We start from the raw sequence: 25384 nt of genomic DNA on the forward strand, positions 1-25384 counted from the left end.
AAATAAAAATAAAAAAGAGGAATACCGTGCGATGGCGTCTTAAAGTTTTTTACGATTTGTCACGCAATTCCAGCTCCAAGAAGTCACCGATTTAGTAGATCCCCTTGTTGCACGATGCACGGTCCCTCCTGCCAAGGAGGAGTCTCGTTAGAGTAAGGTCGTAACAGAACGGACGAGACAGTGGCGGAGAGACAAAATATGCGGATCACGGAAAAGCAGGGAACAACTGAAAAGACACCCCCGAACGGAACTTCCTCGACAAGAAGAATAACGGAAGCCACTGGCGTTATCTCGCCGTGGAGTCAATCCCGTCGAAGCGGGTCTACGGTCACGTATGCACGAACCGCGGAATAAACGAATTTCTCGGCACCACGCGTCCTCTTAGATCCCGGATAAACGGTTCGACGTTGGAATCCCAAATTTTCTGCCCAGGAAGCAGCTAAACTTTTCGACTCCCGTTTAAACGTAAATTAATGGAACGCTATTAACGCTACACGTGTTCTCCAGAAATATCGCAACAGATTATCGAGTTGCGATAGCGAGCGATAAGAAACGTGTTCGATATCTTTACGGATCCCATGATCGGAAAAATTGTCAAGTGGCCTAGAAAAGCGTCGTCGTATCTTAAAACGTGATTGACACGTGTCTTACGTTGGATAACGTTGGAGTTTGTAACTTGAACAATGTAATTTGTTCATTCCTCTCCGAGTACGCGTTTAGAGACAAACGATCACTGTTTTCTTGGGCCACGTTTATTACAGCGATCCCCTCGAGCGATCAACCGAGCGATTATCAGTTCGTTTCCCCGGTCATCGAAACTGATTTCTCTGATGAGAACGAAACGCTGCGGCGGCACAGCGCTTCCGGGCGAGAAAAAAGTCGTCGAGGGGTTGGAAGGGCTGCAAGGTACGGGGGAAGGTACACAAAGAGGAAGTTTCCCCTCGGCCAAGAACGGGAGTCTGGTCACGACGACGACGAACGTAACGCACGTGTAACGATCTCCGACGTCGCGCAAAACGCGAGGGGTGGCAACCGGAGAAGAATGTCGAAGCTAAAAACGAAGCTCGTCGGCGATGCCGTCGTCGATGTTATGGAAGGGAGGAGAAAGAATAACACGTAACCCACCCCCCTCTGCAAACCCCCTATTCTCACTCTGGCTACCGTCTTCCGCGTCGAGCCGCCGATAACTCCCCTTTAAGGGTTGCAGCCCCTCGTGGAATTTGCTGTTTCGCCCGCGGCGCACAGATGCACGCGCCCCTTGAATAACTTTTCTCCCGGGCGATTCACGGACGAGCGTCGCCGGCGAAAACACCGATGTCACCTTTTCTCGGTGGAAACGAGCCTCAAAGATTTTCGATAAAAAGAAGATCCCGCGGAGGGTAAACCGACCGCTTTAAACGAGAAAGGCTGCAAGAGACTCCGTCGTCTCTGGCGGCGCAACTTTTTGCAGATCGAACCCCCGGAGAAAGGGACACTCTTTCCTTTTTGTATCTTTACCTCTTAACCGCCATTATTGGGATCGCGACGGGGGCTTTGTTCGAACACCGAGGGTGGAAAGTGTCGCGATCGGTTTAACAACGGATTTCAACGGAACTTTATATTTAAGATGAAATCTGATCAAATTTTACACGGTGAATAATACGACTCGTAACCGACTCTTGTGGCGTACCGATAGGAACTGAAACGCAATCACGATCTCTCTGCTCAGCGAGCCTGGCTCGCGATGTTTACGTTTGGGCCGACCTTCTGTTCGCGAGCCTGGCTCGTGGTATTTATGTTTGGGCCAAAATCTTCGTCACGGGAAGGAATTAAAAGAGAGTCAAGGAAATAAAAGAAGCTAACATCGAAGTCGATGATAAAAACGACAGCGACGGGGGGTGGTTTTGCCAATCATTGCAAATGGGACGCAGTGCAGCCGCAAAACGACTTATATCGAGGATACGCGAGGGACGGAAATAATAGCGGTAAATAATCGAATCGCCCCATTGGTTGCTCGAAAGGTTAAAAGGGAGGCAAGGTCGAACGTCGAAGGTCGGGGGTGGAATCGAGGGGCGAGAAGATCGCGTATCGGCCATTCATCAAATTTCTAAATAGCTTTTTCGGACGTTTCGAGATCCAGCGAGGACGTTTTCTTTGGCGAACGCGAGCGGGACGAGTAACGAGACGCGCGGCGGCGCTGCGCCAAATAGAGAAACGTATGGGGCTCGTTATTTGCTATCGGGACGCGTTACGGGGTCCATTAATCCATGTTGAACGCGCCACGGCTTTCAGAGGCAGATCTCATAAAGGTATTCGTGCCAGATCGTGTCCCACATTCCGCGAAGGAAACCGGCGAACGCGACTAACCTTGAGCGTTCGATCACAATTCACCCAGCGTGTGCCTTTTGTCGGACAATGCCGCGTTCGCGTCGATCGTTCGTCATGTGCGCTCCGTTCGACTCGCCGTGGAAAATCGTTTCGCGGTGTCGATTTTACGGGCGACGCACGTGTCATGGGCACAAAGCGCCAACGACTCGCGAGCAAACGTAACGAGAGACCCGGAGTTTGGGTGGAAATCGTAGGTTGGGGGCTGCACCCTTCGGTTCAAAACAAGCTGCCGGGGGCCGCGGAAATAAAAGGAAGCAGGTCGACGGAGAGGCGAGAAAGCAGCGACGGAGAAAACGAGAGGGAGATAAAGAGGGAAAGACAGACAGGCAGACAGACAGACAGGCGGAAAGAGAAAGAGAAAGAGAAAGAGAGCAGGGTGGCGAAAGACGAGAGACGAGCGGCACTCGATCGCGCAGCGTTGGAAAAGCACGTGCCGCAACGAATGCTGGTTGCCGACACTTACCCCACGTTCAACGACCCCTGGGCTGCGAGTGTGAGCGAGAGGGATGCCGCGAGCGACGACGATCAACCCCTCGGGCCGGGTATCGCACCGTCTCACCACCACCAGCGGCTCTCGCCGAAAACAAGCCCGCAAAGTACGCGTCGCAGCCCCATGCTCGGTGCTCGGTGCCCGCTCGCGTCGCCGGTTTTCGGTCGCCGCCAGCAAGATGCACTACCAAGATGGCGACCGTACGGTGGTCCTCTCCTCCCGACAGAATCCCGTGGGAGGGAGAAGGAGGAGGAGGCGGTGATCGAAGGGCACCGGATGCGGTGGCGGCGGCGGCGTCGGAGGCGACTCGTGTCCGTGCGGCCGGTTCGCGACCAGAGCAGCAGTTTCGCTGGCGAAAAACGCATCGGCGTCGCGACAGGGAGGACCAGCGGCTCCGAAGCGAGACCCAGCCAGCGTGGAGTGCATCGCGCGACTGTCAGGATGCGGGCGGGGACCGCGGGGGTGGCTCGCGGGGGAGGAACACGCCGTGTATTCCGGCGAGAGCCAGGTGGCGCCAGCGCAGCCACCCGGTCTTCAGGATGCTCCGGGGGTAGTTCGGAGAGAGCCTGGTGGTGGATGTTCGTCGCTTGGCAACCACGAGAGATCGACCGAGTGTGCCAACCCGACCTCCCCACCCTCCCTCCTCGCCCACGATTTCCCCGTCTTCGCTTTCTCCACCCTGACGCGCGCTCTCTCGTCCCCGAGGAGGTTGGGCCACCACCCTCGCGCGCCTTTCCTAGCGATGGGAACGATGCCCTCGCGCGACCGCCGTCGCGACGCTTTGCCGCACAAACGCCTATTCCAATAACAGACACGCAACTTTCCATCCCCGTGTTTTCTAGTCGCGCGACATTTTTACCCCCCGACGCACCACTCGTCGCGGAGGGTCGTTCGCGGTACCGAAATTTATTATCCGGAATTCTTGTTCGATTCGAACGGGGTTTCGCGCGATTCGTATCAACGTTTAGTGGAAAAATTCGAAGCCACCGGGGTCGGGGTTGTTGATCAACACCTCCCAACGCGTCAACGAAGCGCGAGAAGCTGGAGGATCCAAATTTATCGATTCCGACAACGTTCTTTGGAATTACGAATTACTTGGGTCCACGAAGCCTGCTGACCATTGCACGCGTTGCGAGTTTGCTGACCTGGCTCTAGATCCTCACTTACCAAAATAATGGATGGCTTTGTCAACGAGCAAGATTACCCAGTTTGAGGAGGCGTTAATCCCCAGGACTGTCAAAAGACGTAGCCACAAAAATTGTTACTCTAGAATGGAGCAAGCACAACGGCGAAAAGAAATTGCAGGTCATACGGAGCTTTCTAAAAAGTTTCCACTATCTGAACCGGCAATTACTCACGACTCGGTCCAATATTTATTTTCGCTCGAGCATCAACGAACGCGACGATACATCATCGAGTAGGTTCGATTTCCAGAAGCTTCGAAACGGACGCGCCTAGAGCTTGCGAGATTACTCGACCTCGCCGAATGGCATCGATGCCGCACCGATATTGCTCGTTTATCGATAACCGTTACCCGTACTGTTCCAATTTCTCTGCGAAGATTCCGGCGAAACGAAAAACGATTATTTCCGCTGCAGTCAAAATTATAGCTCGCTTAACGCATCGCCAACCGATCGACCACTCCGTCTTTGCGCCGTACTGCATCGTTCCTAGCATCGATATTTCGTCGAATTGTTATCGAAAGCCAAAGTTCCGTTCCGCGTCGAGGCGATCCAAACGTTACAAATTTACTCTCGACGCTTAACATAACACGAAACGGACGCGAAGACTGATATTGCCGGTCAAAATGTTATTAAAAGCTATAGTATTCGGACGATACGCGAAGGTTAAACAGAGATCATTTACGGAGCGCAAACATTTACGGAACGAGGAATCGATCAGGTGTTGCAACTACTTTGCGAGTACGTACTCGTAACGCGAGACGAAGGGTAAACGAAAGAACGATCGGGGGTGGACGCGTTTCGAGTCGTCGAGTCTCCCGAAGTTAAAACGGCGTACGTTCCTCGAAGCCTCCGAGAGAATCCTCTTTGTATCTCCTTTTGGTTGCAACTTAGCAACGCGGTTGATGGAAGCGATACAGCGGATTCCTCGGGGCGTACTCGAGCGGCATGTTAATTCGATACCCTCGAGAGCGAAAACCGCGAAAGTGTCACTCGCGCGTTCCCAAACGTTGTCGTTAACCGAGTTTCGTCAACTAAGATTATACCCTCCTCGTAGCCTCCGGTTCTTACTTAGTCTTCGGGCGTTGTTTAATATTCAGATGTATCTCTTTCGACTTCCTGTTTTCCAAGCTACCTTGGGATCCTGGGGATAACGAGGGAAACAAGACGAGCTAACGATCTCGAATCGTACCGATGCACTAAATTATTTGCGAATTATTAGAACGACCGAGGAAAAAGATGATACCAAAATGGCCCCCAGGTTTTATGCTCAGTTGCGTTCAAAAGTACCATCGATGAAATAGGGGATGCTGATACGCGGTTAGAGTCGATTGCAACTTGATCGACAATGATGGAGTCGATCCCATCGCTAATTAGATTCCATTTACAGGGTTGCTAATGATGCTACGTTTCTGGTGTTTTGATAACGCATGAAAATGGCTCCCGGAGAGTATTTCATTACGTCCATTGAGAGAGACGCGCAGACGGAATGGGGGAGTAGGAGATTTCGGTCGATTGCAAATTCATAAACGACGATGGAGTCGGGTACATTATTTCCACCGGGTTGCTGGTGGTTGTGGCGGCGGATTGCGCGCCACTACATGGCTCGTCTCGGTGTTCTTGTAACGGAACCTTGGTCGAAAAACGATTAGCGGGCCTGGACCGTCCGAAACGAAGCGAGGGGGAGCCCCGTTGATAGATGAGAACTCGACGATTTATGAGTGGGAGAACGAGCCCGGTCGGTTAACGAACGATGACGGTCGATTCGAAAAGTCTGGACCAAAGTCGCGACAGATACACATATATATGTATACATCGAATAGGGGGAAACTTTTTCTCCTGTTCTCTACGAGGACTCCGCCCGTAGATCCTTCCGGCGTATTTCCACGCGATCGTCTCGTCGATCCGCGACAATGGTGCCGATACATCGGCGTTCGTCTCAATGGCGAGCAGATTTTTTGCGTTTCCGGTCCCGTCGTTGGAGACAGAACGGTCTAATTAATTCGTCGGCATGTGGTCCGTTAATGGAAAATCGCGACGGAAGATTTCGTCTCGATCAGGAATTTCCACCTCGTTTAGGTTTTTACCGGCCACGATTTCTGCTTCTTTGGATCGTCATTAATTATGTATGAGCAAGTTCGGGGTAGCGTACTTCACGGAACATGGGCACCGTTTAAATTATTTATATGCCGAGCGGAGCAAGGGTCGCGTAAAAAGAGAATTGTTTCAGGATTTGTACAGTTAAACCGCGCGAAGCGACACGATACTCTCGGTAAAGGAGCCTAGTAAATTTCGAAATATCGCATAGATCGATAGGGAATACACCTGTTACTTCTATTTTGAAGAGTACAGCAACTTTACCGATATCACGTTACCCCGGTTGGCAAGCAAGCCGCGAAAAGAAGTTATTCCCGAAAGAAACTTCCCCGAATCGTTTGACCTCGATACTGCTCGAAACGTCCGATCGAAGTCACTGTGTACAGGTTAAAAGTAGAAACGTCACCCTCCGGTCCCTCGTCGCGTTTCCGACCGTTCCCGTTTCAGACAATTCATCCCGAATGTCGTTCGACCGTGCAAACTTTCGATCGCGTCCCACCTGACCTCCGCATTAATTAAAACCAGGCTGACCTAATTAGCTTCTTGGCAGAGACGACGCCCGCGGTTAGGGAGCACAATGGAATGCTGTTTTCACCGATCAACCCTTTGGCCGTGACGATAATCCGACGCGGTTGCTTTCTCGGTCGCCACACCTAACCCAGACCTCTCGAATTAACGGAACGCATACAGCCTCTCGAATAAATCTGCTCCAGGGGTGTTTATGTTTCTTCGCTCCAGCGGCCAACAGTTATGAGATTAAACAACCGCTGGCTCAACTTCCAAGCGCTATCGAGCTTAGTTAAACTACCCTTGAGATGCAAACCGGAACACGCGTATTGAAAATACAACGTATTTATGATTTTTACGTAGATGGAATAATATTGGGCGAATACAATTCCCGATACAGCATCCTCCACAGGCTTTTGATAGCACGATTCCCCAAGGACAGCGGACATTAGGCGTCCATGTTTGCTATCCTCGTGGCCCGACCTTCGAGGCTTCGATTTGACGACGGGACGGCAGCCTCTCGATTGTGATCGCGAAAGGCGATTTCATTTTTCCAGGGAATCGATGCTCTCCTTCTATGGTCGAGGGATCGATCGGGATCGCGTGTTGCCTTAAAAGTTATTACCGCGCTGCGCTCGCTGCCACGTCACGGAGAACTAATGAGCCACTCGAGGACGAAAAATTTTCGACGAGCATCGATCCAAGGACCGAAATCCATTTGCAATGTCTCGAGACTAGCCTGAGACTTCGTTCCTACAAATTCTTTTCGTGCTTCGAGTAAACCTGAATAACTCCAAGGGGGAAGGGAGGAACTGCTTTGTGGCTTGGTCGAAGACCGACGGAATTCTGAAAAAAGTTTCATCGAAAAATTGGGGGAGCGGTAGGAGGTAGCATGCAAAAGGACAACTTTTAACCTCGGGCGAGAGTCCAAAGCGCATCCCGAACCCGACGCGTCGTAATTCAGGAGTAGAACGGAATATTCAGCGCGCGGTTTACCCGTTCTCGCCGGATAAAACGCATAAATATGCAAATACCAGCTCGCGTGCCATTTACCGGTGCCGGCGGAGTGGATTTCATTTAGCCCTCGCCGAGTCCAACGTCGGGAAATAATCGCGTCCCTACGGTCGCTGCTGGCATCGCGATGTCACTTTCTTCCTCCTCGTACGTCAAACTTTCTCGTCTTCGTCCACGGGACACCATTATAAATTCATTGGTCCGTTCGTAGTCGGTCCGATCGACGAAACGAGTTCTCCAACGCGTACCTAATCGACCATCATCCCCATCCCCTTTGCCACTCCGAGATCCCAATCGACTCCAGTCAATTTTTCCAGGAGCCACTCTTTACCCTACAATGGCGGTTCGCGAGGGAGCAAACTCCAATGGCGAGAGCGGAATTTCTACGCCCCCGAGATCTTCACCCTTCCCCGAGACCGCTAATACGCAACTACTCGCGAGTCTGGCTCCAATATGTCGAGGATTTCCGACGATCCTGCATCCTCCAGGGGGACTCGTAATGTTATTCGAGGAAGTTGTTCCCTTTCAGTGGACAGATAAATAATTAATATATTTTTTAAATAATAGCGACGACTGTTCGAGGGTCCAACGAGATTGGCATTTCTAATTTCCTCCCTTCTAATGGAAAATATTGAAATACAGAAAATTACTTTTCTTTCCGTTGATTGTCTCGAGGGCAAAGACGGGTCAGAACGGGACCTCGTTACTCGGCGGTTCGTAGGGCGATACTTTTGATTTCGACGGAGGTCTTCCAAGTGGGTCGGAAAAGGGCGCGGGAAGGTTGTTGACGAGGGTGCTTTTTCGAGGACGCGAGAACTGCGGAGGGTGAGAAACGGGCGAACCTCCTCTGGCGCGAGTCCTTTCGTCGATGAGCGCAGGGGTTGGATTCTCTTTGGCTTTGGGGAGGTTCGACCCTCGAACAACGAAAGGAATTACAAACGTGGCAGTCCCGACGAAGGGGGAAATACCGCGACGATTGTCGCAATTGGCGCAACACGGCGCACGAACAGCATCAAACCGTCATCGACACGACCGCATCATTGCACACACGGTCCAACCTTGATTACACAAACCTCCGAGGACTATAATTCTTTCGCTTTGCTGTGAGAACCTCTCCAAGTCGAAATATAGGACAGAAGACTCAATTACTGAACATTTCTTTTCATTTACTCGTCAAAAGCATCGGTTTACAATTTGTAATTCAAGAAAAAGGGAACTGCGACTTCCTACGTCGACTTCGGACGACCTCGTCGAGTATCAAGTTAAGTGATTATGGAGTCAACGAAGATATTTAGTCTCTAGAAGGGATCTTTAGAGACAGTTTTGACGAGGCTATACGCGTGAAATGTAACCCGGCTGGATCGAATATCCTCGCGAAGACACGAGTTCTCGAAGGATTGCGGCTCCTCCAGGGAGTTCTCGTTCGAGAATACGTTCTATCGATCTCGATACAACTGCAGCGATGACGTAAAACCCACTAAAACCCACTAAATCGTGCAACGTTACGCAAACCGCGGAAAAATTTATTCAAACTAAAATTTCGTTCCAATTTTTATCGAACGAACAGTGGATGAAAAGTGATTTATCTCTCATTCGTTACTCGAAATTTTTCATCCAGATAAGAATACTGTTATCTCTGCCACCAAGTTTCTGTACGCGAGCGTCGAATGATCGCGCAATCCTATATCTCGAAACGGGACGAGAGCAAAATGCTTCATCGACCATAATACGAGCACGGATGTTTATAAAGGGACGAAGAAAACTGGAAGCCGATCCTTTCAAATCTAGCGGCAGCCAGAAATTGTGCCGTCGCACTGCGTTTTCCTGCAATTAGCAGTCCAATCTCCGGTTCCATCAGTGGCCAAATAAACGACGAACTCGAGGAGCTTCGGGGACCGAAACGCCGCGCAAGCAAGTGTTCAGAATCTACAGTATATCGAATTAGAAAATTTCGTTGAAAAAAATTTGTTCCAACCACCATCGCTGAAAAGCAATTTCCTATAACGCTATTATATTTATTTTACGCTGACAGGCTTTCCAAGCCATTGAAATCTTCGAGATGGAACATAATCCAGAGAAGCATTGGAAACACTGCTCCATACTATTGAAGCACAATGGAGTCATCGATCGATGAGCATAAAGATTAGACGTCAAACACGAAACGTGTATTCAACAGTTCCTCGCGCCTGGTCTATTGGTTTTGTCATCGGTATCGGCTAAATACTCACGGTTTCATAATAACGCGACGTTGATACGACCGCGGAGGAGCTCTGGGAGAAACCGAGAAAGAGAACAGAGCTTTCATCGATCCCGATACACGCCGGTGGAAGCTCGTAAACAACCGGGAAGCTCGCATCAAGATGGGCGAGGCGTTGCGCTCACGGTTGTCCGCCGCTTCGATCGGATTTTACCATCCGATTCCCTCCAGCGAAGGAACGAAACAGAGACGCGGAGACGAGACTATCGCCACAGACGAAGTATACGAATAGACCTTGAATAAAATACGCCCAGTTTGCATTTTGAAACATTAAAATCCTTCAATCCGTTCAGAAGTTATGACGTTTTAAACATGCGCATGAAATTTCAGTAGAATACTCCTGTGGTCAGACATTGTATTTTCGACAAGGAATTTTTTTCTCGAAAGTGCGTAGGATTTCGAGGGTATGTCTATTCACCAAAAATGATTGTAATTGACCCCTGCAACTAAAAATAATTTTTTTAGTATGATTTGAAACTTTTCAATTTTGCCGAAAAATTTCACCACCTACTCGAATTTTTTTCTCGAAAATGGTTAGGATTTCGGGGGTATGTCTATTCACCAAAAATGATTGTAATTGACCCCAGAACCTAGAAATAATTTTTTAAGAACGATTTGAAATTTTTTTTTTCGCCGAAAAATTTCTACGTGTCGATTTTTCTTTAAAATTTGTTTAATAAATTCCCATTCGTGGCACGCGAGCCGGGACGCTTGAATGGGATAAACGACCCCGCCGTTTCATAATAAAGATACGGTAATCGAAGCCTTGGGCCTCCACCGACGGTCCCACTATGTTATTCGTGGCGGAGGCTGCCAACAGCGAACCTGTCGTAACTTTGTTCCTTTGAACGGTCTTAGAAATCGGAAGACCTTTGCAACTAAAGCTGCTTTGCAAGCCTAGTAACGATGCTTTTATTATAGGCGTTTCGGATCTTTGAAGTCTAACGATACCGTTTGCCAAAGATCGGTTTGACGTCGACGTTGGGGACGTTTCTCTTGGAAATAAGTAGGCACAAGGTCCTTTCGGATTAGATCGCGTCCAATTCAGTTCACTTACCGCGTGTCTGACCTCCATTTCGGACCGGTACAGGCCTCTTGGTTTTAATTCGGCCAGGATGTGACACTCTGGCGGGTCCGTTCCCCCTTCGGCCGGGGCCGTTAAACGGGAACCACTTAGCATCGAGGGCATCGTAACTCCCTTCCGTTTTTTTTTTCACCCACCTACGCCCCATATCCGACGGCGATATTATATTTAGACGATCCGTCGCCGCGGGAGAAATTTAGCCGACTCGTCCGATGAAACGAATCGTTTCCTTTCGACGCGTTTCAGTTCGTTCGTCTGGAACAATCGCCAAGACGGGTATCGATCGTCGGTATCGCGAAGCGGCCCGCTCCGACTGACTTAATTAAGACGTTAATGGAGACAGGCCGAAGAACGAAAGCGAATTTCGCGTCTCCCCTTTTCGAGCCGTCAACGAGCCATTAATTTGACGAAGCAAAGGGCGACGGGTGCCGCGGACGAAGGTTTAGCCCGAACATAGTCGGAGATTCGACGTATATTTGACGTTTGATCGATCGATCGTATCGTCTCCTCCGCCCACGCGAGCCTTGAATTTTCTTGCGCCATCGTCGAACGTTTCCCCCCTCCGTTTCTTTGCGTCTCCTACGTACGAGGCATTCTTCCCATCATCTTTGTCCCAATCTCCTTTGTCCCTCGAAATTTCATAACGAAATACCTCCGCTGCATTCCGTCCAGGGAACCCTCCCTGAGCCTAGGCCATTGTTTTCCCTATCCTTTCGCCCGGCTCGCGTAACAGTAACGCGAAACCTTCGCGGTGATTACGTCCCGCACGAAATTAGGATACAAAGCAGCGATGCTCTCACGATAGAGTCGATTCCCCGGTTTTCGCGGAAATGCCTGCCAGGACGCCGATTACGAAAACCAGCAAGCCTTTACCGCCATTTAACGCACCATTTAGAGCCTGTGATTTATCGCGCCCCTTTCGAATTCGTCCGTTGCTAGAGACCCTTAGGATTTTTCCGAGAGGGCACGTACATTCAGATTATCGCGTCTCGCGTTGGCAAGAGGCTTGGACCGCGTGCAACGCGAGTTTCTGAGTAGGTCAGCCGGTGTCTATCCTTGGCCATAATTACGGAATTATGTAAATAATAGCGGTACACGCCGAGGACGCTCAATTTAGCAACGAGGCAAGATCGCGGAATCGTGGCAGACCTTGTTCGTGTTCCAGCAAAACAGATTAGGAATACACCTGACGAGACTTATGGCTCCGGGGATACGATAAACCGAGTCACCGTGACGTGGACTTTTTCTTAGACCCATTTGTCACAATGGACTCGTAACAAAGCGTTGCAAAATGCATGAGTCACACGATACACGGTATGTCTACTATATTTTACTAACGTGTTAGGTATAATACGTATGTAAAGAGTCTGGATACAAATGGAAACCAGTGGCGGGGATGACGGGACGTCTTGTAGCCGGGGAAAGAGTCGAGTCGTTAAGCGAGGGTGTACAGCGTCGGAGTTGGCAGAGTCGTAGAACAACGAGCGTTGGAAATACAATGGTTTCGGGGCACCGGAGGCAGGGATCTTTCGTTAGCGGTGTTTCAGTCGAGAGCAGAGAGCAACGAACAAACCAAGAAGGAAAGTTATCGGTCGGGGCGGCTGCGAAGGACTTTCATCGTCCGTGCGCGACAAACTTTTCCTCCTCTCGGACAATGCCAGCGAATCTCGGGGCTCGATCGTAATTCACGACGCTGTTGCCCGCGTACTTTTGCGAGAGTCGAGCCCGGCTGGGAGGGGAGCGAAAGAGAGACAGGAAACGGCGCGTGAGACAGGAAGGATATCCTGCGAGAAAGGAGACTTAAAGGGACCGTCGTCTCCTCTCTCGGAGCGGTCTAATTTTAGAATCGGTTTAGTCACTTACCGTTCCCTACCCACACCTTCCCACCTACTCTGCCTACTTCTTATCTGTCTATGCCGGGCCGAAGGTATCCGGCATTGTTAACGACCTCCACTCGCGGAGGTGGATCCTTCGCGTAGGGGAACACCTCCCGTTTCCAGGATAATCCTGAACCTCTAGAACAGTCTGGAAAAGACGCGGAAACTCGCGAGCCACGGTCCCCCATCGCTCGCATCTCCTCTAGGTCGGCAATCGCCCAAAAATCGGCGCTTTACGACCACGTAAAGACGAATGTTCCAAGATTATGGGCAACAATTGCCACCCACGTAATGCGTCCTGATAACGCGGGTCTCGTAGCACGCCTTCGCCAAACAATGGGCCAAACTTTTTAACAACGGACCAATTTGCTACCATCATGGGCGCGAGACTACTTTGACCGTGTCCAAAAGTATTTTGGAGAGAGCTTTCAAACGTTCCTCGTCAAACTTTGTATCAGAAGTCACTGTTTATGGCAAAATTGGACTCGTGAGAACCTTCCATTTAACAAATGTTTCTGTGGCGACAGCTCTCTCGCAAGTACTCGATCGACTCCACTAGTACTCTCTTTCTACAATAGCAAGCCACTTCTCAACAGATTTATTTGCGTATTACGCGAACCACAGATGGCGACCACCACTGTACGATGCAGTCGAGTGGGGTGTTTTATAATTCCATCCACTAAAAGTAGACATTTTGGGAGGACGCATCGTCCAAGTATTCGCGGAAAGGAGTAATCTAGGCGTCGAGCAGAGTCACCGCGAAGGAAGCCAACGCTTGGAGCAGTTTCGCGGTATCTGGAGGCGCAAACAATCCCTGGCGGGGGCTGGATGAGTACGCAAACTTGGGTCACCGAGATTAGGTAACCCTGATTTATACCGGAACGTATTTCTCTGGGAGAGGAACGAGGGTACGCGAAATCCTGACGAAACTCCCCAAGACGACGACAACGAGGAGGAGCAGCTGCGGAGGCAACGACTGGCAGCTGCTGGTACGGCAGCTCCGCGCGGATACCCGGCTAGAGACGCACCTCCACGGCCGTTTACGCGTCCGTTTGCCTCGTCCTGTTTGCGTGTGGGCGGCAAAAGGGGGAGGACGAACAAGTAAACTGTGTTGTAGATGTAGGTAAGCCGGGACTGTAAATACCGCATCGTTGCTGCCTACCTCGCGCACCGGGGAGGCACGTCCGGTATGGTATATCGCCGTATGCCTCATCTCGAGGTTCCTACGGCGCGCCGGCCAATGGTAAAATATAATAAATCGAAGCGTTACGACGATTTTAACCGAAGAATAGACCGTCGGGTTCTCTCTGGCCAGTTCCACTCGGGGAACAACCGGGAGACCCGTGATTAAAACCATCCTCGAACTCGAGTGTTCCTCCGTTATCGCTTTATCCCCGGATTCCTCTGTCCCCGGGACAGACCATTGTGATCTCCAGCTCGCAAAAAGAATCCACCGACGGAGATTAAAGTATAACGCTTCGACTGTGAGACTCTGAGTCCGAAGTCACGAGAAAATCGGAAAACAATAAGGTACGATCGAGAGGAAATTGCTCGTGACACGCGATTCGACGGTGAATCGTTTCACGGATTGCGACACGCCAGCGGAGAATCGGCGTCGCGGCGCTCCCGACGGGGCGCGGCACTTTCTCTCCTCGGATCGACCGGGAAGCGCCGGGATCGTTCTTTTCGCGTGGTTATTTACGGCGGCCATAACGTTGCGCGGAAACGTCGGATAAGTAAATTTCCTCGGCGACGATTAATACCTCAAAGTTTCGACGCGCTGTAAATTACCAGGCCCGATCGACGCGTATAAAACCGTCCGCGCCCGTAAAAAGCGTCCGCGAATCCGCCCCGTAAACACTCCGTGGACTTTGAGGATTACCAGAGCGTCCGGCCGCTTCGAGATAAATCGCGTGGCCAGTGAAAAGCGCGAAAAGTCTCGTGAAAGGATCCTCTCCGCCCTCGATCCCCTTTTCTACACGCGATCATCCCCCTGGCGACTTCGTTTATTCGAGCGTTTCGCGACTCCTGAAATTTCTCTGGATCCTTCAGAGGCGCGATCGGTCCTAATTCGGAACAGGGAGACCAGGTTCGATCGCGGCGGCCTTTTGGCAACGAGAAACACCGGTGGGAGGCAGGGAGGCTTTAACCTTATTCCTGTCACGTACTTGGCGGCCTACCAAGTCCTCCCTGATATCCGTAACCGCGGTATAAGGACCCTTTAAATGTCGGCCATCCGTCTAGAGTCCTGCAACGAGTTGGCTCGCGAAATCGCTTCGTCGAAACCCCCGTCTCTCGGTCAGGTACAGCGAGTGTGTCACTTAACGGCCTATTCTACTGTCAAACGGTTCGTTTTAAAGAATGTACTTTCCAAAATACACCTGCAGAAGCTCGTGGTAGCTTGCTGTTGCAAGAAGAAGCAACCAAGACAGTCCTCCAACTTGTACCAATTAAGAATCTCGCATGTTTATAAGCAATAGGTCGCGATCGCGAACACTTTGTGGACTTTCAGCTGATTTGCTGGTTGAAAAATTCATTTGGGGTTCGACAGCGTGTCGGGGACAGCAGATTTCGACCAGGGTCGAGGGTGTTTCAAAGGCCAGACCAAAGGGTGTCCAGAAGAAGCACCCTTCGCGACGCCCGCGGCTGCACGAGGCCTAAAGCGTCGCCTATTTGTGGGAAGACCGCCTTGTCTCATAGACACTTGCTCGTTATTAATGCACAACTACTACGTCGAGCGTGCATAGCACGTATCGAGCTGGTGGCCGACTGTGTTTACATTGTCGCTGTAGCTCAACCCACGACCTGCCTCGAGTAGCACTCACCCCCGCGAGTTTTCTCCGAACATAATAAAACCATAAATTTTGTTTATACTCGAAACGAGTAATACGTCTCCCTTTATCGAACTCCAGACATACAGTACGATACGTTCCTCGTATTCATGAATGCTCACGTTGGGTAAAACGCGCTCGTAATTAAATACGAGAAAGATTTATGAAAGGTTAATCTTGATCTCTTGGACGTTTGGTTGTTCTTTGTTGGGCGATAAAAGCTCCGGTTTATCATACTTGCCGCAGCTTTTCATGCTACACGTTCGCTGGAAATTCATCTTATCGTCGCGAGGTCCTGTTTCACGAGTTAAGCTAAAACGAACGACTTAATCTGGCCCCGAAGACTGGGTTCAAGTCGCCGGGATGAAGGGGAGACTTAACTTGAAAGAGAAACGACGGAGAGCGTTTGGGGAAGACTTTCACGACTCTGTCCTCGAAACAAGACGATATTGGAGCTACGCGAGTAAATAAAAAAATCATTTTCTTCGCCAGGAATCGTGTCCCGACGGTTCATAAACGCTACGATCTTGTAACTACTGTTTTATTCGTTGGTCCTGATTCTAAATCACCTACTCTTACTCTCTTTTCTGTTTCGCGTTGTCTCGAAGGGAATTTTACCTAGCTAGACGGATAATCTTGAGGGATTCGAGCACGTATCGCGATCCATTGACACCGATGGAAGAGAATATGCTCGCAGACTGATGCCTGAGACTCCGTTGGGACCGTTCGAGTCACCGATGGATGATGATCACGACCAGGAACAACAGTTTTTGGAAGACGAATCGTGAACGGGTTGGACGTTCATTTTCCGCCTACGCGAAATGTTATAAGCACGAGTTTAATAATAATAATCCCGGGAGAGAACGGAACGCGCTGTACGCGACTAGGTGGATGCAGGCTAATTCACGATGACCGAGCATCGCGCTGCTACTTATCATGATAAATGCCCTATACGGGGATCGGCACGGCCGCCTAAGACGGTGAAATATTTCCGCAATAACCATAACCCTCCGCCAAGGCTTCCCACGCCTCTCCGCGAGCCTACTACGTTGCCTCTGCTTGACCACACCCGCGAATCGCCGTCTGGCCGCGAATAAAGAAACGTTTTGTTATAGTCGATACTGTTCCCGAGAGATAATATACATTTCGGTATGTAGGAGGCACGATAAGCACGAACGCTATCGCTATAGTCGATCCACGATGGATGGAACGCGTCGTTCGATGACGAGTTGCAGAGACCTTCGATGGAAGCCACGTGTCTCTACGGAGTACGTCGCATTTTGTTGGTTCGCAGAGGCTTTCACGGTGTCCTCTTCTGTCCCGACAGTGCAATCTCCGCGATACGAGAATGTCTGCGAGGCCGGTCGCGTGATTCGGAGAAAATAATTAACGAACCTCTCTGACGAACTATCGGCGGGACGATAAATTTCGCGTCCCGTCCGGTTGTTTATCTAAAACTCGCGGTTCCCTCGATATCGGCCGGTTCGCAAAAAACGATCACGACCCGCGCGAATTCAAAGGGGAGGTTCGACCGAAAAGTGCGAGCCGCATTATCCTCGACGATTTATGCGGCTCCTTTCCCAAACGCATTATTCATCATTCCACGGTGTCGGCGGCTTGCTTTCAGCCCACTCCCTCGCTTTCTCTCTCTTTCTCTCTCTCTCTGTTGCTCCCAGCGACGGTTCCTCTCTCCTTTGGCCTTCGTTCGAGGCTCTCTCGTTCGCCGATTCGAGCGTTTTTCGCAGCAAACTCTCCGCCGCGCCGTCTCCTTTTCGCGACGCGCCCCAACACGATCGTCTACGCGTCAGAGACACTCTCGCTCTCGTCCCCGTTCCCTCTCGCTGGCTGTCCCGTCGATGGGAACTTCCTGGTGCTCCTTTTGTCCCACTCTCCCCGGGTACCGTTTACTTTCTTTTCTTCTCTCCTCTCCGAGCCTTTTTCGGCGCAAGGAAACCAACCGGGGACCCCCCGGGAACTCCCACCGATAGTTCGTAAACCCTCCGGAACAGGTGTCGCGACTATGCACCAAGATCACCCTCCGGGAATTAATTCTTTTCCGTATCGAGTTCTCTTCGGTTTTCACCCTTTCAAGATCGATTCCACGATTCTCGAGAGACTCGAATACTTTTTGTAACAAAATACTGCACTGTAAAATGTATATTTTGTCGAGAAAGTACCACCCTCGAACGTGAACGTGTCGAATTGGCCCCAGCGTCCATGGACTCCTTCCAAAGTTGCAACATTGTTCGGTGTCGCCGTTCGATCGGGCGTTGAAGTCTCCGAGTAACGAGGGAGCCCCGTCGAGCGTCGCACAGTGGGACGAAATGTATTAATTTCTTGAAATTCAATTATCTCGGAACCGAGTGGACCAAACGAGTTGAAATTAGAACGGTAGATACTTCTGCGAACGCATCCTAATATAAATTCTCAAAAATTTTTGATAAAAATTTTCCAACGACGCCAGAAATAATAATAAAGAAGCGAGAATTTGGATTTGAGAATCGAAGGAGTCGTCGAGAACGAAGGCGCGAGACGAGCTCGACCTTACGTAAACCGGACAGACGCAACCCGCCGGGGGAGGGGCGGTTCAACGCTCGGAGTTTTTCGAATCGGTCGTTCGCCGGGGCCGAAATTTGCATTTAAAACCACGGCCGGGGGCAAGAAAATAAAAGGAAGTCCGCCGTGCGATTTGACGAGCTCAGACGCGTCGGGATAAAAGGATCGTAGTCGGCGGGGACCAGAAAAAGACGAGAGCGAACGAAAGGACCGGTCGATGTTCATCGAGAACAACGCTGGACCATCCTTCCACTCGTCGGGATAGTCCTGGATCGTGTCGGGGAACGATCGAGGCCGATCTTTAAAAATGGGCCCACGCAACTCTGTCCGTCGATGCGAATCTCGACTTGGATTTCGTTGAAACGAAGTCCTTCGGATATCGATCCACGGTTCTCCAACGACGCCACAAGATAAATGATCCCGGCTATCTTTGTACGTTTAGCACATTTTTCGGATCACGGTTATATCTTCGCGTACTCGAGAACGATTCGCGAGAAATTTGATACAGATTGTTAAATAAATGGAGTCGTACGGTAAACGAACGTGCATGCTGGAAATATAAATAAAACGAAAGGCTCGAGAATACGGTAAAAGACTCGAAACCTGCTTGCAGAGATACAGGTTTAAAGAGTTTCGTAATTAAAATCTATTAAACTTAAGGTGCGAAAGTTTGTTGATAAGACAAAGCCCAAATCTAACCTACATACGAATCGGTTATTGTATATTAAGACACATGGTTTATTTTTAATACAATTTATAAACGATACTGGTACGTGTGTTTGCGCAAGAGATATGGAATTAAGTATAATACTATGCAGAGTGGTAACCGCGACTGACAGACTAAATGGCAAGACAGTACTCGAGAGTCGAATCAATAATGGATAAACGAACGAATTTACATATTTATCTTTTTCCAGGATGCTCCTCGTCAATTATACCCGTCCGAAATCTATTCCTTCTAGTCTTTAATCTTTCCAGGACAGGATTTTGGCAAAGTTCGGTATTAAAGGATCGCTGATTAATTGCTAACCTTGTTCTCTCTTACTCCGGGACCAAAATGGACGTGTATAAATCTCTGGGAAACTCTGAGCGCCATTAGTCCGATTGCTTTCCGTAAATCGTTTCACTCGGTCGTTTTCTCCATAAGCGGACATTCGTACGCGGAGCAACGCATGCACCGACTGCACGCGGATCGATCCTCTGAATCTCGTTCTCGTTTTGCAAATGAATTTTTCCACCGACTAAATATCTTCCGAGACATCTTGTTTCCTCGATGGGTTTATCTCGATTAAAAAGTACGCATTCTCGAGGAGTTTACTCGAAGCGACGTTGTATTTTGAATAAAATTCGGATAGAGGCAGGAGGTTACTGTTTCCGAATAGTAACACGAGTAGAAATAGGGAGCTTTTGGGGGGGTTTAAAGCTAACGTTGAAGATAATTCCGAAGACGTTCTGTCCTCGAAACTCGGTGGCGCAACGAACTCGTTCGTTGTTCGATTTTGCCAGCTGTTAACCGAGGCTGTACGTATCTCCAGGAGCCTCGACGGGAATCTCCAATTTCGCGGCGGATGTTCCCCGGGTACGCAAGCAACGCGGGTAACTCGAGTCGAACAGAGAAGAGACGCGAACGAAGAACGAGGCAAGGCAGCGCAAGGCCGCCAGAGAAGGAGAGAAATTTCGGTTTTTCATCGCGAGTAAAACCACCTGCCAGCGCGAATCTCCGCATAAATTCTCCACTCTCTGGCCAATAAATCCTGCGTGGGGCCCCTCTTCTTGGTTGTAAAACGTCGCGTCGGCGAGCCAGCGTTATATTCGCCATCCACCGGAACTCTCCTCTCCCGCCCCCTTCCAGCCCCCGTCTTCTTCCTCTTTGCAGCGCCTCGAGACGCTACGGCGCACCACCTCCGCAGCGTCTTCTTCTTCTTCCCTCGGAGTCGCCCTTCCAGCGGACAGTGGCGTCCTTTTGTCCCCTCGACCCTCGGCCAGTCAAATTACCTCTGCGATTTAATTAAAATCGGGAATCCCTGGCGCCCGGGGGTTGGGGGAACTTGGCACCTAATATTCGAGGGCTCCAAGACAAAGGGTTGCGAGTCTCTAAATAGGTTTTTTTCCGTTTGCTTCTAGACGAGGTTGTGACTTGAATAAAAATGGGAGATCAGCTCTGGCAGGGGCTGCTGCTCATACTAGGTCAGACTGAGAAGGACCTATCAGAGATCGCGATAATTATTTTTAACTTTTGCTAGGCGAGTTCACGGATATCGAGACAGGTATCGAGAGTAAGAGTTGCGCGGAGGAGCCATTAGCCCGACTATCGAGCGGAGGGTCTCGATAGGGAATCTGTGGAGTGGACAGGGGGCATAACGCTGATCGAGCGTTCGTCGATCGTTCGAAATCATGGGTGACCGTCCGGGGTGGAGACGGCGGCCATGGCGATCGCGCACAAAGGAAACACCAGGAAGGGAGAAAGGAGCGGAGGCGGAGTGGAAGAGTAAGAAGAGGTAAACGCAGGAGGAGGTACGAAAAGAAAAGTGGTAGGAAGGGCCCAGTGTATCGTTGCACGGGGATCACCTTGTTTTTCCAGCCGTGGTATTCATTTCAAGGACAGGAGAAACATTTCGATCGGTTGTAAGGGCGATTCCCGGCGCAGATTTTCTGCGGGGCAGCTAGCAAAAGGATGCACTAAATCTTGCCCGGATATCTCGCGAGTATATCAGAGTCAGTGTGGCAGCGGGGTGCCCGGTGAAGCTACGCTGGCCTCCGCGGCGAAACAACGCACCGAGAGGAACAAGGATAGACGAACAAGGTGGTTGTTGCAGTTGCTGCTTCTGCTGTTGCACCGCGTCCACCTCGCTGCAGCCCGGCTGCCGTTGTAGCTGCTTCGATCAGGTACGTATCGACCGTTTCTGCGAATCTTTTCGCGAGATGCATCCTCGACCCCTGACGCCGTGAGGATGCACCTGGCGATTCCGAGACCGAGACGCCTCCGAGCGTTTAATAAATCGAACGTCCTTCGAGCTGCCCGTGCGCCCGGCGAGGGGGTTAGTCTACGGCGCTTAGAAAAACCTTCTCGAATCCCCATCGACGGCCACGCCCGGGAAAACGGTCCCTAACCAACCGTGTTCCGGGTTCCTCTTCCAGTCTGGTTAAGTGGTTGCTCGCGGGGGAGGAAACGCGAACAGCAATCCAACAGGCACGCTACGCCCTGTTTCATTAACGACGAGATCTTTTCTTTCTTCGTCGCTGGGTTAACGAGCTCTCGACGATCGTGCGTTACACGCCTTCGATAAAAATAATTCCACCGAATCTAACGCGAAATTGCACGAGCCTAATAATATTGAAATCTGGGAAGCGGCGATAGCGAGGCTGGTTTATCTTCCGTAGCCACGGTGTATCCGATAAACGACGCCGGAAAGCGGAGCGTCGAACTCGCGCGAAAGTGCCGACCGTCCGAATCGATACGGCCCTGAGTTCACTGCACCGAGTTAGAAGCGTTCGCCGGTACAATGGAGCGTTGCTGTGACCCCCGATGACCCAAAAGTCCGAATCTCAGGGTTAAAACGACCTCGTTGTCGGCTCTCTGCCTCGTCGAACGCGCGATCTACCCGTTGGTCCGACAAAGATGCAGAACACCGGAGTGCATTATGCGCGCGTGTCCGCGCGTACACGCCGCGTGCAAGAACCTGCTCAAGCCGAGAGAGCGAGAACATCCTTATCCCAAAAGAACCGTCGACCACGGATACCTCTCCGACGAACAGGACCTAATGGAGTCCATTTCACCGGGACCTTGGTTCCATTAAATTCGCGCGCACGCTCTGGACTCGCTATCTGCCGGACGGCCAACTATGTATTTTATTCGAATCGTTAAAATAGGAAGGAGCCGTTTCGCGAAATTGTTCCCGAGATCAACATTTAGGACAACCGGCGTTCCGCTTAATTTTCTCGCGTTAAAGGCGTCCTTGCGCCCGCCGCGAAATAACGAGCACGCGAGCGGCAAATAAACGAATCGTTCGGCCAACCTTCGGCGCGTTTTCCATCGGCGCGCACGCGAGATAAAGTAATCCCGGAGAATCACGCCAACGATTACTTTTATCGCGAACCGCGAGACTGGGTTCGTCGGATGGACCTTGAAATTCGACAGAGAGTCCGAAGGGAGAGTGGTTTGGCCAGAAATTAGAAGCGTATGGTCGTGTCTCGCTTTGGACGTCGGAGGAACTTTACCCGGTAACCAGGAAGCCCCGTTTCTTCGTCGTCGTCTCGAGTGCTTCCGTGCACCACTCGTTTCGAGACTTTCTTCCCCGTCGAGTGGCTGCGGTTCCACCACAGACACTGTGGTACCGTTTCGTTCGTAAGTTCCTAAATTAGGATACGGTGCACTTTCTCCGTGCGCATTCTGCTACCTTGTTTTTATCTATCGAAGAACCTCGTTGAATAATGGCGCTACACGGGCCGCGTGGATACTCATTACGACCGTTGATTGCTCGCACGAGAAATCGTAAACGAGTTCGAGGAATAAATTAAAGATTTCCCGCGTTCGATGGGAAACGAACGTCTTTAAGATCGCCATAATCTTGGTCGATGAGAAAAAAATCCGCGAATCTTGCTTGGGAGGATACGCCAAGACCCACTGATACACTGGCACGCAAACGCATCCGTGGGTATCTCCCCCGTCCCTATCTTGGTGTCTGTTTCAGGACATGGCAGCCTACCTTCGCGGCGCGTCCTGCCAGGGTCTGTTCGAGCGCGCGCTTTCTCGCTTTTTTCGAATTTTTTGCGGCCCGTGCTTTATTCCTTTTTAGCATCCCCCTCTCACGGTCGGCTCTTTTTAACCTCCATGTTTTGTTTGCCCGGGACTCTATCCTCCACCTGTTTCAATCTACCCCCCACCCGGTTTTCGATCCTTTTATTGCGGCTGCTCAAGGATTTTCCTGGCTCCTTCTTTCGTTTCTGAGTTCTCTGCCCTTCCCCCCTCCCCCTTCGACTCGTTCCTCCCGCGTTGAATCCTTTTAATCTCCGTCGTTTCATTTCGCGACTGTCGTTCATCTTGCTGGTTCTTTTCTTCCCCGGTGGAGGATCTACCGCGCCCGGCGCCCACGTTCTACTTTCGACGTTTTTGTTCCTCGCTCGTTTTCGCCTTCGCTCGACCCCCGCTTCCCCCGTTTTCTTTCCCTCCTCTCTTTCTCTCTCCTCGATTTCTCCCGGTAACTTTCTTCCCTCGAAAAGACGCGAGCCCAGCGACTCTCCTTTTCCTCCGTCTGTCTTGTCGAGATCCTCTCTTTTTTCTTTTCTATCCCGCATTAATTCTCGACGTTTTATTTCGCCAACTCGCTGGTCTTTTCGTAGCAGGGGATTTTCGACAGATTACAGACAACCTTACAGATTACTCCTTCCACGCGATAATTCCTTTAAATCCCTTCAACCGCGGCCCACCTGCTTCCCAACCTTTGGTCCTCCGAAGAATACGCCGAAGAATGGAAGGAGACGACAAGACAGAATTTCGCAGCTCTTTTTCTCCTTTTTAATTAAGCGGCTAAACGAGCTTCGAACGAATGCACGACTCGCCGATAAACCTTCAACGACAGTTCCCGGGAGTCCCCTCGGACGGGGTTCCCTCCCGTTGCGAAGCTCATTCTTCCCGGCTCGTCCTCCCCGCGTTATTATTATTCTTCTATCCGCGTCGAATCACCGACAGCGCAATTCGAAATTTCATTTCTAAGATTCTTAATTCCAGATTCGTAACACAAAATGCGCAATGAAAGCGCAACGATAATATGTCTCTAATAAATAAGCCATGTCTGACCAGCAAGTCCCAAGCTACTTATCAGATAGAATATTCTCGCGCTTGGTGACAGAATTCTTGACCCGCTACGAAGACAAAGGATCATTGTTTCCCGTCTTCGAGTTTCGAGATTCCTTCCGTTATTCCGCTTTTCTTAATATATTGGGGGCGTTCGTAGGGTGAGTGGTCCAGGGCTCGATTCGATTTCTGGGAGGACCTATTTCTGGCTCGTTCTTGCCTATGCGGGGGCGCGACGACCAGATATCCTCGAGGAGCATCCGCAGTGCGGATTTCTCGTTCGACGGAGACGCGAAGGCATCGCATAAACGCGATTTAATTGCTCGTTCTCGCGGGCGAATTAATAATTTCGCGTCGATTCGCGAAACCGTTAGAATTTACGAGCAGCGTGCACGGCTTCTCCGGCTCGTTTATCGACTTATTTATTTTTGGCGCGTGCCCACGAACATACGTCCGGAGAATCACCGATGCCGCTCGATTTCCCTGCATCCGCACTGCGGATCGCTATATGCAAGAGTAGGCCAGCCGTGACTTCCGGAGTAATCGAATGTTCCTTGATCAAAATACGATAAAGCCCCTGTCGAGTTTCATTCCTACATTTGGCTGGAGCGTTTGTTGCACGACTTTTCTTCGGGAAGTTATAGTAGTTGAAAGATTGGTAATGTTTTGGCCAAGTGTCACAATTTATGGCTGGAGTCTACCTCGTGGCGACTGTTCTGTGTATGCTTTTGTCGAGGAGTGTGTATTACTTTTCAGCTGATCCTCGTAGGGAGCTGATTTACCATAATGCTTCCGGGTAAACGATATTACTGCGCCTTTTCTCTGGAAGCGCGAGCATATAAATTCTTGTAGTCGTTTACTGAACAAAGTAGCCTATTTTCCGGAGTTGGAAAGTCGTCTACACGTGTACACTATTTGGTCGAAATATGCTCAGCCGTGCTCGAGTTACGGCGGAACGTACATTCGGACGGACAAATTCTGAAAATAGATTCCTCGACTTCGGTACCCTCAAACGAACGCGGAAGTATCGAAGATTTAGAATTATTATTTTATTCGATAGATAAGCAATAAATTTTTGTCTGCTCTGCGCGAAATGTCTCATTCAGCGATAGAAAATTTATTTCTACTCAACGAGCAAGGGATAGAGAGGCGTTTACTTTTATTTGTTGCTCGAGAATTGTATTTAAATCAGAGTTTTCTATATCTCCGACAGCTGGTGGAGGAGATTAAAGTGTATTCTCCCGTTGACAGTCGCTGAACGCGACGAGACCCATAAATAAACGCGGAGGATGCGACGCTGGGGTTGATGCCGTCGTCGGGGAAGCCGGA

At 50.4% G+C, this 25384-nt stretch overlaps 1 protein-coding gene across 7 annotated transcripts in view; it reads right to left on the reverse strand.

Annotated features, from left to right (window-relative positions):
* Positions 1-25384, reverse strand: part of Prosap (SH3 and multiple ankyrin repeat domains prosap) — a 166020-nt gene that overhangs the window by 53506 nt on the left and 87130 nt on the right. The window contains exon 1 of one of the 7 annotated variants that reach the window (XM_076763332.1): positions 2831-3277. The exons of the other annotated variants lie outside the window; for them this stretch is intronic. The gene's annotated coding sequence lies outside the window, so the exon portion shown is untranslated. Of the gene's footprint in view, positions 1-2830; positions 3278-25384 lie in introns of those variants that run through there. 7 annotated transcript variants of the gene reach the window in all.

The sequence above is a fragment of the Colletes latitarsis genome, chromosome 4 (genome assembly GCF_051014445.1).
Source record: "Colletes latitarsis isolate SP2378_abdomen chromosome 4, iyColLati1, whole genome shotgun sequence".
Taxonomy (NCBI): Eukaryota; Metazoa; Arthropoda; class Insecta; order Hymenoptera; family Colletidae; genus Colletes; species Colletes latitarsis.